A 13,564-nucleotide genomic window follows, 5' to 3' on the forward strand; every position below is an offset into this window, starting at 1 on the left:
AAAAAGTCAATTAGGATTTTAAATTATCAAAGTGCTTAAGGCACTCGCTTGACATACCGCAAAATAGTGACACCATATCCTCAAATTCAGGCGCAGAGGCGGTGTGGCCAGTAGTCCTGCAGTGTGGGATCATGGCCATCTTGTCCCCACGCTGCCCGCTCTCTGGGCCCCTGTCCTCACGGCCACCTCCTGCGTTGAGAGACTACCCTTTGCTCTCCGCCTGCTCACATCAGCGGGTCTGCTCCACTGCCAGCAGGGGCAGGAGATGGGGGATGGGTTGAGGGTGAGAGGCAGTCGCAGAGCTGGAGAGATGCGTCCCTGACTCCGTGGCCTAGGTCACCTTGTGGTTGGGTTTGTCCTTCGGGAGAGGGAAGGAAAATGAGAGAAGAAGCGATGGGAGGTGAAAAGGAACTTCTCCTGCCCTGGGAGCATGTGTCTGAGGGAACATTCTGATCCGGATGTTTGTAAGTTGAGGAGGGTTTTCCCCAATATTCACACTGTGTGTTAGAGAATCTGGCTGAGGAGCTGAAAACTCGTTTCTATTTTGACTTTGCCTCCGAGTATCAAAACATTCACTTTCTCTTGATGTAGGACAGGGTTGAGAAGACTTTCTATTAGGCAATATTTATAAATTGCTTGAAAGCCTTATTTTATTATCTTGATAGCTGTTGTTTGGAAATGTTTTGGGGACCCTGAGGGCCTGGGTTTTTTTTGGCCATAGAACTTCAAAGAATAAAGTAAAACTGGCCTGCACTGGACATGGAGAGAAATTTGCTTTTGCTTTGGAGATGAAGGGGGAAGACAAGGGAAGGAATGGAAGGAGGAAGGAGAAAGCACAAAGTGCAGAGAGGTGAGAACCAGGTCAAACAGCCCAATCGTGAGGGCTCACAGGCTGTTGAAGAGGTGCTGGGGGCTGCCTTTCATATGAAGTTCCTTGCCTTGCTGTGTCATGAGACTCCATTTCTGCTCCAAAATCATCAGTATAGACTTCTCTGTTCATATTTCTTTTTGGTGGAACTCAGAAACGGACTGTCCTCTTATACTGGCTATATCACCTGCATCTCTACTTGCAGAAATCTCTGAGTGGTGTCATCTCAGGCCCTTGGGTGAAAAGATTTGCTGCAGAACCTGTGAGCTTCCTCCAGTGTTTGGCAAGTTTTATGTGATGAATGGTGTCATTGGTCTTTCTGGGCTTGGTGCTGGAGCCCCTGGTATTTATGAGACAAGAGATGACAGGCTGCCTGGCTCTTCCCCAGCTGGCAGGCAGCAGTAACCTCTTCTCACACCTAATTGGAGCCTGTAACTGCATAGAGTGGCTCTCCAAGACCAGGCACTGTCACCCGCTGCCAAGTGATGAAAAACCCTCTGACCTGCCTCCTAATTATTTTCAAATTAAAAGGTACTTTGGGGACAACGGAAATTCCCCCAGGTGCTTGTCTGAATGATTTTGGCAGCTTCCCCCAAAGTGTTCTGGCCCGGAGCACACCACCCAGCCTCAGACTTTCCATCCAGCGCAGGCCACGCCCTGCCCGTTTTCTGAGCACCTGCTCTAGGCACTGAGCCAGCTCCTTGCCTGCTAAGGGCTCTCTCCTTGCCTGCTGAGCAGGCACCTTTGCTCCACATCGACCTGTGGAAAGAGAAGCTGGTGAAGGGCCCTAGAATCTGCTCTGAGTTTTGAGGAGAGTACCTCCCAAAGACCCCTGTCAGGTAGCACACCTGTGAGCACTGAGAATGAAATGCTTCAGGGGTCTTTGCTAGACCTATTCACCAGGGAGCACCCTTGCTGATCGAGGGATGCTGCTTTCACAGAACCCTTAGGAGTTTCCCTCCCTGCCCTTCAGGATCAGAGCCACAGACAGTCAAAGATGAAAGCAGCACTAGGGAGCACCCATTCCAACCCCAAATGAGGCCTATGGACATGGGCAAGTGGCCCTGTGTTTAGCAATGTGGTCATGGCAGAACTGGGACTTCGATCTGGGCCTCCTGTGGCCCCAGCTGTGCTCTGTCACCACTCTTCCATGTCTTCCATGCCTCACTCTGCCGCTGGATGGCAGTTCTCCTCTCCTTCTTCCCCCTAGAAAGACAGTTTGATGGGCTATAATTCAAAGATGGAGAAAGTTATGGGAGGCTCCAGAATCTAATGGGTCCACGTAAAGATGTAATTGAAAGAGGATAATATAAGAATCCATTTCTGTTTTTAAATGACTGTAATTATCAGATATAATCCAGATCTTATTCCCCACAAAGCTGTTTTGGGGTCGGGATGTACTGAGTTGACCTTTTCCGTTCTTTCCTGACTATCTGTGTTATTATCATTTCATCATCGTCCCACGGCTCTCTTCTTTCTTTCCTTTCAGTGCACCCTTTCGGGGAATTCAGTCATCTCCAAAGCTATAACTGTTTTCTCCTCCTCGTCTTCCCCTTTCCCACTTACACGCTTCCATTTGGCGTTATTGGTTCGGCATTTTACACTCTTGACCATCGTCTTCTTGAAACTCTCTGCTCCCTCGGCTTTAGTAAGACCACACTCATGTTCCTCCTACCAATCTGGTTGCTTATTCTCAGACACTTTGTAAGCATTTCTTCTTCTGGGACTTCTTCCCTAAATGTCAGTACTTTAGTTGGGTATATCTTTGGCTTTGTCCATTTCCTCTCCTCACTACATCCTCTTCTGAAGTAAGCACTCCTGTGGTTTTCCTACTACATCTGCATGCATGACTGTAGTAGACTATTCATTTGGACTTTGTAGTAGATTTTCAAGACCTAGCAAGTTTCCTAATTTCCTGCTTCTGGTAACAAACCCTCTTCCCCCGGCCTGTGACCCATAGTCTAGGCTGAGCTAGTCATAGCACAGCATCGTCCTGCTGACAGGGATCAAGTTATGTTCTCACTCTTGGACCAAACATGGCTATCCTGGCTATTCTCCATTGGTATCCCCTCATATCCACCAAGGATCGATTCTCCACCCTCCTCTGTCTTGCTCTGAGCCCTAGAAGGCTGATTCTTACAGGCTGCATCATCACCCAAGTTCCCTTGCCCTCTGTCTTCTGGTGGGTTTGGCAGTGGGAGCTATCAGCAAGAAATCAGAGGTTGGAAAGAAAAAGAGCAGTCAGAGTATATGACATCAGAATGGAGAGTCAAACCAGTAATCCTCCGAAGAAGATGGAGTTGATGTGACGATTAAACCATCAGAGAAGGAAGAGTGGCAGCTTGAAGAAATTCCTGAGTCATGTGTATGGGTAGATACATAAGTGCCTGGGCACATGTAAGGTACAGGGCTGAAACGTAATTGACACCCTGTCCAGGGCTAGGCCTACATTTCTACCGGACGGCTGAGCTTAAGTGACACATGGATCCCTCAAACACAACCTGTCAATTCTGCCAACCCCAGCCTATCTTCCTCCTGTATTCCCAACTGTATCAGCCAACTCGCCTTTCAAGTTGTGAATCTCTTAGCTCGTCTTTGATTCTTTCTTTTTTCTAATTTCCCACATATAATGAATCCCCAAGCTCAGTTGATTCTACCTTTGAAATGTCTTCCCCTCCATTCCCACTCCTTTGCCATAATCTGGGCCCTTCACAATTACTCACCTTATTGCCACTGCTTCTTAACCAGGTTAATTGGTCTTCTTATCCCCGGACTTACTCCTCCAAAATAATCTATGCATTGTCATTGGAGATATTTCTTTCTCTTTTATTACTATGAAATACTTCACACTATAGAGAAATACAGAGAATAAAATTACTCCTATGTATCCACCATATAGATTGCTTCAGAACTTTTTTAAAAGATTTAATAAAATATGGCAAAACATTAAGGAAAAAAATAAAGGCATTTCAGATATAGTTGAAGCCTCCTGTGTATCTCTTCCAATCCCATTTCCCTCCTTTGCTCCTCATAGAAGCCAACACTATCTTCAATTTTGTATTTATTTTTCCCAAGAAATGTCTTTACCACATGTATATGTATCCATTAACAGTATTTACTATGGTTTTGCATGTTTAAAATCTTTATAGAAATGATATCAAGAGTATGCTATCCATCTGCAACTTGCTTTTCTCATCAGTAATGTCTTTGAGATTTATACCTGTAGATACAGACATGTAGCTTTATTTTGTTAATTTTAGCTGCTATAGAAGCTTCCTCTGTGTGAATATAGCACAATTTACTGATACACTCTTCTGTTGATGGATATTTATGTTATTTCCAGTTTTTCACAATGATGAACATGCCACAAATGAAACTTTCTCACCTGTGTATCCTGGCATATGTGTGAAAATCTCTGAGAAGTAGACACATAGAATAAAATTGATGAGTCTAATTGTAGACACATCTTTATATGTTATCAAGTTATTCTCCACATTGGTTGTACCAATTCACGTCCCTGCCAGCATTACATAAGAGTTACCATTTCATACTCATCAGACTGACAAAAAAGGAAAAGTCTGACACCCCCAAGTATTGGAGATATTATAGAGAATTGAGATCTCACCGTTGTTTAATTGAATTTTCTTGATTTCTAGGAAGACGGAGCATTGCTCATATTTATTTCTTATTCTGGTTCCTCTTATGTGTGTTGCTGGGTTATGTCCTTAACCTATTTTTCTATTGGATATTTTAGTTTTTTCTTCCTATTGATGTAGGAATTCTTCTTATGGGCTGGATATTTTTCCTTTGGTGATTATGACGGTCAGTTATCTTCTCCCCATCAGTAGCTGGTGTTTACTCTTTGATAAATTTGACTACATTAAAAATTTTTAATTTATATCCAAAAGATCCCACCATAAATAATATTTTCTTTTGCAGTTGATTCCTCCGTGTCTTAGTGAAGAAATCCTTTTCTACCTTGAGATTGTAAGAATATTCTTATGCTTTTTCTTATGCAATTGTAGTCTGATCAAGGCTGGAAAACTGTAACAGTTCAAATAACAGGAGGTAGTCAACAGGTCACTAAAAAACAAACAAATTAAGAAATGTGCATCAGGAAGCCCCACCATTTTCTTTTGAGCTGTGCGATCCTGAGAAGGTCACTGAGCCTCTCCTGTGTTTGTCCCTGGCTGGTTGGGAAGCCCTGAACAAATGTTAAGGAGGGCTGCTGTTCACATGACCCACCCTCGGTTACTCCCTTAGTCCTTTCCTCTGGCATTTTCTGGATTTGTGAAATCTCCAGCTGCAGTTAAAATGCCATCTTCCACATCCTGGACTAGGAAAACCTTGTGCTGACCTGGATGACTCAGCTGGAACATGGCGAAAAACACCCAGAACTTTGAATCTGAGCTGCCTTCATCTGTTCAAGTAAGTGGAGTTAGAGAGCCTCTGCCAGGAAGACAGTACAGGAGCGAGGGGTTTAAAAGGGTCCAAATGAAGCCCTGGATTCCTTGGAGGGAGAGCTGGGGAGAATTGGGATATCGGTTCTCACTCCCTCCCTCATCCACATTCCTGGTGTTTAGAGGTTCTGGATAATCAGTCAGGAGTTGGTCTAGGAAAATTGGAACTGCAAAAGAAATGAAGTTTATTTTGAACTAAACTTCAACTTTGGCTATTCTGCAACTCTTAACTCCTTTTTTGGTGCTCTTTCTTTTTCTCTCATGTCATGTCCTTAGCACCCCTCACTCTCACATCACACCATCTCTCCTTATTCTACCTACCAAAACCTGCACTCCGAACAACACCTGGCATCTGGTAGGCCTCAATATATGTGGCCAGTATTAGCAAGGAATAAAGGAATAGCATCTTTTGCTACATACTTTACATTTCAGTCCTATTATCATCATGCCCATTTTACAGTAGAGGAAACTGAAGCAAAAGAAGTTAAATAACCAGCCTAAGTTCGTGGAAGTATTGACTAAAGGATCCTAGACACACAAAAATAGAGCCCATTCTCTGAACAACTCTGGCTTCCCAGGCCATGTTCCAGACTGAAAGGTAGCAGAGGGGAAGTTGAGTGCCCAAAGGGAAAGACAGACACATGGATGCCTACACCTCACTCAGTCATAGCTGAGTAATCCTTAACATAGAGCTCCCTCAGTGTATATGTGTTTGCTGCACCACAGCAGTGGGGATGAAGGGAAATCAGTGGGTAGTTGAGACACAGAATTCTAGAATGTGGGCTCTGAAAAGCAAAGAGAAAAAAGACTGAAAATAAAAAAGAACAGGATATCCAAGAACCATGGAACAACTACAAAAGGTGTAACATAGGCATAGGCATAATGCGAATACCAGAAGGACAAGAAAGAAAAAAAGATAAGAAATATTTGAAGCAATAATAACTGATAAATTACCCCCAAATTAATATTAGACATCATCCCACATACCCAGGAAGTTCAGAGAACACAACTCAGGATAAATACTAAATACTAAAATATACTAAATACTAAAGAATAAATACAAAAACAACAACAACAAAAAAGAAAACCCTATGCCCAGGCACATCATCTTCAAACATCAAAAAAATCAAAGACAGGGACTTCCCTGGTGGTTCAGTGGGTAAGACTCTGCACTCCCAATGCAGGGGGCCCAGGTTTGATTCTTGGTCAGGGAACAAGATCCCACATGCATGCCACAACTAAGAGTCTGAATGCCACAACTAAGACCCAGCACAGCCAAAATAAATAAATACAATTAAATTTTAAAAAATCAAAGACAAAGAAAAAAATATGGGAAGAAACCAGAGGAAAATAACAGCGTACCTATAGGAAAGCAAAAATAAGAATTACGTCTGACTTATCAGAAACCATATGTGCAAGAGAGTGGAGTGAAATATTTAAAGTGTTGCAAGAAAAACACCACCAACAGAGAATTCTGTTCCTTACAAAATTCTCCTTCAAAAGTGAAGGAGAAATAAAGACTTTCTCAAATAAAAATTGAAGGAATATTTTGCCAGTAGAGCTGACTTGCAAGAAATGTTAGAAGAAGTTCTTTAAAGAGAGAAAAGGGATAATAAGTCAGAAACTCAGATCTGCATAACGAAAGGAAGGTCATACTCCTTCAGTGAAGGAGTAACCAAATGTACCACTGTGGTGCAGGATATGGATGGTGAGGATGTTGTGCATGTGTGGAGATGGGGTACATGGGAACTCTGTACTTTCTGCTCAATTTTGCTGTGCACCTAAAACTGCTCTAAAAAATACAGTGTATTAATTATTTAATGAGACTTTAATTTGCTTTATAAAACTCAAACTATGGGTGATTGGCATGTGGGCTTTTATTTACACTCACTCTGACTGGGTGAAAAGAATGCTAACTTTTTAAATAATTTGTCCTTAGGAAGAGAGAAGGAGGAGCTCTATGAGAATAGGACTTGACTAGTGCCTTCTTTTCCTCTTTCTCCTCCGGAAATCACTAAGAGCCAGCAAGCCAGCAATTCCATAGCCCATTGGTGGATGGAACCCTCCATAAAGATTTGGCTTACACTCTGTCCTGAAGCCAGCTCTTTCTCTTTGCCAAGTTGAGCTTTCATGCTGTCTGTCCTCAAAGCAAACTAGGGCTTAAATTGATTCCAAGCTCTGATGCTTCCTGATTATAGAACAGTTTAAAGGAATTCCTTGATTGTTCAAAATTTAGAAGAAGCTCTTCCATATGGAGATTGCCTTTTTAAAATTAAAACAAACAAACAAGCAAGCAAGCAAACAAACAAACAAACAGAAAACCCTTCAGTTTTACCCCACCTGGTTTCAGAAAAAATTTAAACAAATAAAAAATCAGAGTGACAGGGAAATCAGTGTGTGTTTTGAGTTCAATTCGGGACAATGTGATCAATGCCAAATTCTCACATTCTTCAAAAATCCTAAGAATCAACATTGTGAGCCAGTTAGGGGGAAAAAAATTTAAAAACAGAGGGGTAAAAGTCAGTTGATCCGAAATAAAAAGTAATGAATTGGAAAAGAAGAAACTAGAATAGTTCAGTTAATGTCCTCCCAACTATTCTCAACTAAATACAGATGATACCAAAAAATGAGGAGTTAAAAAGAAAATTAAAACCATTCGGCAGGAAGTAGTTCCCTAAGCAGCAAATATATGCAGCATTTCCAAAGTAAAAATGCTAGAGCTGTTCAAGATTGAGCAACTTCGGGAGGAGAGAGATCAGAAGGCGGATCGCTCTTCCAAAAGGAAGGTATCTCACTCTGACATGTCCAGTGGCCACAAACCCATTGCTCACTAGGGTTATGTTCCTACCATCTCTGCAACTTTCCATATCAGGCAGATTTCAGGCAGGCCAATCTGTGTCAAGATAACCAAATTCATGTTGATTCTAGCAATGTTTTTTCCTTGAAATCCAGAACTGAATGCAAAATTCAGTCCTCTACAATTGCACTTGATCTGGCAACTCATTGTTGAAACTAAAACCAAAATTCTAACAAAGGTTGGTATGGTAGACACTGGTGCTTTTCACCAATATTTCCAACTCTCCCTCTCTGGGCATGAGTAGAATTAATCTTCCCTACTCTCCTGACATTAGATGTAGCCATATTGTTTGTTTTGGCCAATATAAATGGCCATATAAATGGAAGTGATATGTATGTTTTTCAAGTGGAAGTCTTTAAGAAGTTTACCAGTGATTATTCCCCACGTCATTGTCATCAGCAATGTTCCAGTTAATGGAGGGCCCACCAGCCCAGCTCCCTGAGTACACATGTGGAGCAGAGGCCCCTGCCAAAGGGTGATGAACATAACACCTGAATGAGAAATGAACACTGTTTTAAACTACTGAGAGTTTAAGGTTATTTGCTGTTACAGCATAACCCAGCCTATGCTGTTTAGAATAGCTGATAATTAGGGCAGCAGTAACTGAGGCCCCCAAATATCTCATACTTCTTTATTGTCAGAGAAACTTCTTTTTAGAAGAAATGGACATTTTCCAATCTACTGAGGACCCTGAAAAGTCAACCACGTTTGAAATGTGACTCACTTACTGAAAATGTTGTCAGAGTAGATGTTCATAACACCAGTTAGATTTGTGAGATATCACATGCATGATTAAATATCACATGCCTACTTTATCCTGAATCTTACCTGCAATTTTAAGTTATTTTATTTTTGAAGTGTTTTTCTGATCTTTTGTCATTGGTATTAAAGCTGCCTTAATATAAGAGTAATTACTTCAATGCGTAAGCATGAAGATATAAAAATGGTTGTATATTTCTATTTAAAACAGTTCAAACTAAAATCAACCACATCCCTTTAGAAAGATAATTATTGTAGATAGTTGACTGTAAAGATATTAAAAAGATGAATGGAATTGTGGGACTACACGTAGATTAAGGCCATCCACATTAAATTCCAGGTTTGTTTACTTAGGTTCAATTTAGGGTTATATTTCATATTTCTTAAAAGTTGTTTTCAACATTCAGTCAAGAATAAGCTCAAATATTGGGTTTGTTATGATATCAAAGTGACCTTAATTTTAGACAAATATTTGGCAAGCAAGAATCTGAGCCTGGTGAACTGTTATACTGATTTTTATGTTTTTAAGCAATGAATTCAGAGACAATCTGTATTTTAAAACATGCTTTTGAGACTAACACTAACTTTTACAAGGTCTGATTCAGTTCCATCCTTCTGGGAGATACTCCAACAGGCACTTTTAAGTGCAATTTAAATTTCAGGTAGCAAATGTTGCCTTGAACTCATTTATAGCATATGTCTTCTGGAAATAAATGCAATGTAGCATGAAATAAATAATTCTTAAAGATATGGAAATCATATAAAATATCTTTTGCTACCCAGAGATTCTTTTAAGAGAAAGATGATTTAAATAGGCATCTATTATTTCACTTTGGACCAGGCCTTACTATCTTGTCATTTGCGAGAGCTTTCCAGAAAGCAGCAGAGCCAGACGACAAAATCAGTTCCCATGGGGCTGGGCTGACTCAGGACATCTCCATATGGTTGTCACACAGCAATTTATACCCAACATGTCCCCAAATGAACTCATCCTCTTCCTTTTAAAGCTATAGTTTTAGAGTCCCCTTCAACTCTTTTCTTGTTTCTCATATCCAACAATTCACTGATTCTAGTATTTAGCCCTTGCCTCTTGTCCTACCACTGCCCTGTCCTGGCCCTTGCCTCCCTAAGAGTCTTCCTGTCTCCAATATCTCTCCACTCCAATCTTTGTTTCCACGGCCACCAAATTAATCTCTGTAAAGCACAAGTCAGATTGCGCTACTCTCACCTCAAAAATGGTTAGTGATTCTTGTGCTCCTGTCATCTGTTTGCCTCTGCATACCCACTCTTACACTTCTCCCCCATTTTGTGTCCTGAAGACCAACCTGTGGGGAAAACACCAGTGAATTCCCCTGCCCTTTGGCTAATTGTTCTGTTTGGACAATGTGGATCCCTGCAGGAGGAGAGTGAGGCCAGGTGTCAGGATATACATTTCCCAGCTCCCTCCTTGTGTCATTGGCATAAGTCGGCCTCATCCCTCAACTGAAGGCACGGTTCCTGTCTAAAAGCCTTCCCCATACCCTAGTTTGAGTGTGCCGTATACTCTGTATTTCTTTGCATCCCTGCTTTTGTTGTTGTTGTTGTTTTTTTTTCTTCCCCTGTCAGTCTGAAATTCTCCTTGTTATTTCTACTGAATTCTTTTTCATCTAATCCTGCATTATCCTTTGTATCAGGCATATCAGTTAGGAAAATCATGGAATTACAAGAGAGAAGGAACCAAGAGCTTTGAATTACTGTTTGGAAATAGGACCACTCACTAATCAGGAATGTCCCTTACAGACTTCACGTGAGTGAGAAATATATGCTACTGGGTTAAACCACTGAGATGTGGGGATTTATCTGCTTCAATTACTAGCATTACCTTAGTTAACTGAGTAGGATACTTTTAGAATATAAAAATTTCTGTTTCTCAATGAGGTTCCCAAGTGGGTGATTAAGGTGAGTAATAAACACACAGGTGAAAGAGTTGTGATCACTAGGAACCTGCAGGAGTCCACAGAGAACACATTTTCTACTGTGATATTTTCCTGGATAGATAGAGAAAGAAAACACAGCAGCCTCGGTGTTTCTGGACTTGTCCAAGTCATTTGACAAAATTTTCACGATATTATTTTGTTCAAGAGGGTAAAGTATTCACAAGATAAAAATGAAATTAAGTGGATTATTTACAGGTTGGATGAATTTACTCAAAGGATGCTGGTTAATAATAGACTGGAATCAACCTAAAGGAAGTTTCCTAGTGGTAGGAAACTTCCGATATTCAATTGCCAATGGGGAGAGGAGTTAGAATAATTCTGTGCTACCTCCCAGTGCCCCACCCCTGCTGGATTTCTTGGAGCAATAGAGAGAAGCTGTGGGCTGATTAATTTCAGCTCAATATCAAGATTTTCTAGCAGAGTTGTCTGAAGACAGAGAGGCTGGACATGTCCAAACACACTCGCAGAATCGGGGAGGAATCTTCCTGGTCAGCTGACTTCGGGTCATTTTTAGAGGCCCGGTCCAGGTCTGAGAGCCTTTGATTCTCACTCACTGTGTAGAACTCGAGTAACTCAGGAAATCAAGCCAGCGGATAGACACTAGACATCATTTGTACAGTGACTTTATTAGTATTGCCAAGAGACAACTCAGGAGGCAAGTAAATACTCCTCCTAGAGATCAGAGTTCATGTTTGTAGAATGAGTGGAAAAAACTATGAACCCAACATTTATTGAACAACTTCTTTGAGCCAAGCATAGTGCCTGAGCATCCTCCACCTCCCTCCTATCTGCCCCCTTCCTCCCACAAAGTGCAGGATTTCTGTTATTTCCTTTGACAAATGATCATTCTGGTCAAGGAAAAAATATTGTTTTTGTTTTCTGTTTCTCTTCAAGAGGTTTGGCTGAACTAAAAACTCATCGGTCAGTTTTCATGCTTTATAATGATTGCTGTTGATAACAATAATAAATTTTTTCCACTCTCCAGAGGAGAGCTTAAAGAGAATTAAAATGGGGATGGATGCTAAGAACAGGTTTTCTTTGAGCTTGGAATTAGGTAGTGGGTGAAGAACAGCAGAAAACAGAACATCAGGAAAAGAGTGATCACATCTTTAGTGGGAGCTTGGTTGGGATATTGCTAAGAAACTTCCAAGAGAGAATGGTGGTCTAGACACAAACGTATATCAAAAATTAGTAAGTACCAAGAACGATGGCTTTGGATAGAACATGTACATTGTGGGAAAAGTAGACTAGTGGTTTTCTATTTGTCCAAAATAGATCAACATAGAATCAACCTGGCTTAATGGAGTCTCTAAAGCACCTCTGGGGAAACCCTAGGGATCTTTGGACACAGTTTGAAAACAGGAAGATAAATAAGTCCAGGGGAATAGACAGCAGATTCCACCCAATGGATGGCAATTGCTGGGCTCATTTATTACTTAGCAGAGTTCTCTTCCAGCTCTCCTGGTGCAGCATAGCCTCATCTGAGAGACAGTCTGGCTTCCAGTTCTTTACTCTCTGTTTTCATGGCCGGCACTCTGGTCCTTGTCTTCATTATTGCCAGTACCCCCTGCTTCCTGTCCCTGCCTCTGGTTTCTGTCACCTCTGATGCATGCTGAATATATGAAACAGACTAATTGTTTTCCTAAAGCATTTTTATCATGCCACACTCTTGCTCAAGAATCTACAGACGTGCCTTATTACTACCACAGGATTCAATCTTCCCTGCAATCTACACCCCCATCCTCATGCAATCTCTGTTGTAATCCACTGTGTCTGGTCTCACCTTCAGGCCTTGATGCAGGCCGTTCCTGCCTGGAACACTCCCTGTAGACCCTCCCCCATCCCTTCTTCCTTTGCTAACTCCTACTGCTCATCTTTATATATCATTTTCTTTGGAAATCTAGGGACATAGTTGCCCCTCATGTGCACTGACATAGCACTCCATGGCTTCTCTGTCAAAAGCAATTTCATTGTAATGTTTTTAGGGCTACGTATTAACATGTATCTCCCACTAAACTAAACAACAAGAAAGGAATGTCCACACCTTACTTACTCTTGAAGCCGCAAATCTTGGCAGTGTAATACATGTCGAGTGAGTGAATGAATTCAACATAAATATTTGTTGAACGAGTGAATGAATGAATGGTTGTTGATAGAATGGTGGATGGATAGTGCTCCTTTTCAGGTGTATGGTTCTTTGTGACACCCCTTCAGGTGGTCTTTCAGTTGTGATTCTCACAATTTGGACATCTGCTTTAGTCCATTTGGGCAGCTATAATAAAATACCACTGACTGGGTAGTTTATAAACAACAGAAATGAATTTCTGACCGTCCTTGAGGATGGCAGTCTGGGATCAGGGCACCAGCATGAGGGCCCTCTTCTGGGTCGCAGATACATCTTCACATGGAGGAAGGGTTTAGGGCTTTCTCAGGAGCCTCTTTTATGAGGCACCAATCCCAATCATAAAAGCTCCACCCTCATGACCTAAGCACCCCACAAAGGCCCCCACCTCCTAGTACCTTCATCTTTGGAGGTTAGGGTTTCAACATATGAACTTGGGGGGAATACAAACATTCAGACCATAGCACATACCAAGTGAATATTCCTTTTATCTATTCCTAGATGAGAAAGCATGGCAGGAAG

General features: G+C 41.5%; 1 long non-coding RNA gene across 1 annotated transcript; it reads right to left on the bottom strand.

The window, feature by feature from the left end:
* Window positions 1-1,440: 1,440 nt before the first annotated feature.
* Window positions 1,441-4,593, bottom strand: LOC116752123. Its single transcript, XR_004349410.1, has 3 exons — window positions 4,494-4,593; window positions 3,592-3,717; window positions 1,441-2,074 (listed from the first exon to the last, which is right to left on the bottom strand). It is a non-coding gene; the product is annotated as an uncharacterized LOC116752123 (long non-coding RNA).
* Between the last annotated feature and the right edge of the window lie 8,971 nt (window positions 4,594-13,564).

This window comes from Phocoena sinus, chromosome 3 (assembly GCF_008692025.1).
Source record: "Phocoena sinus isolate mPhoSin1 chromosome 3, mPhoSin1.pri, whole genome shotgun sequence".
NCBI lineage: Eukaryota > Metazoa > Chordata > Mammalia > Artiodactyla > Phocoenidae > Phocoena > Phocoena sinus.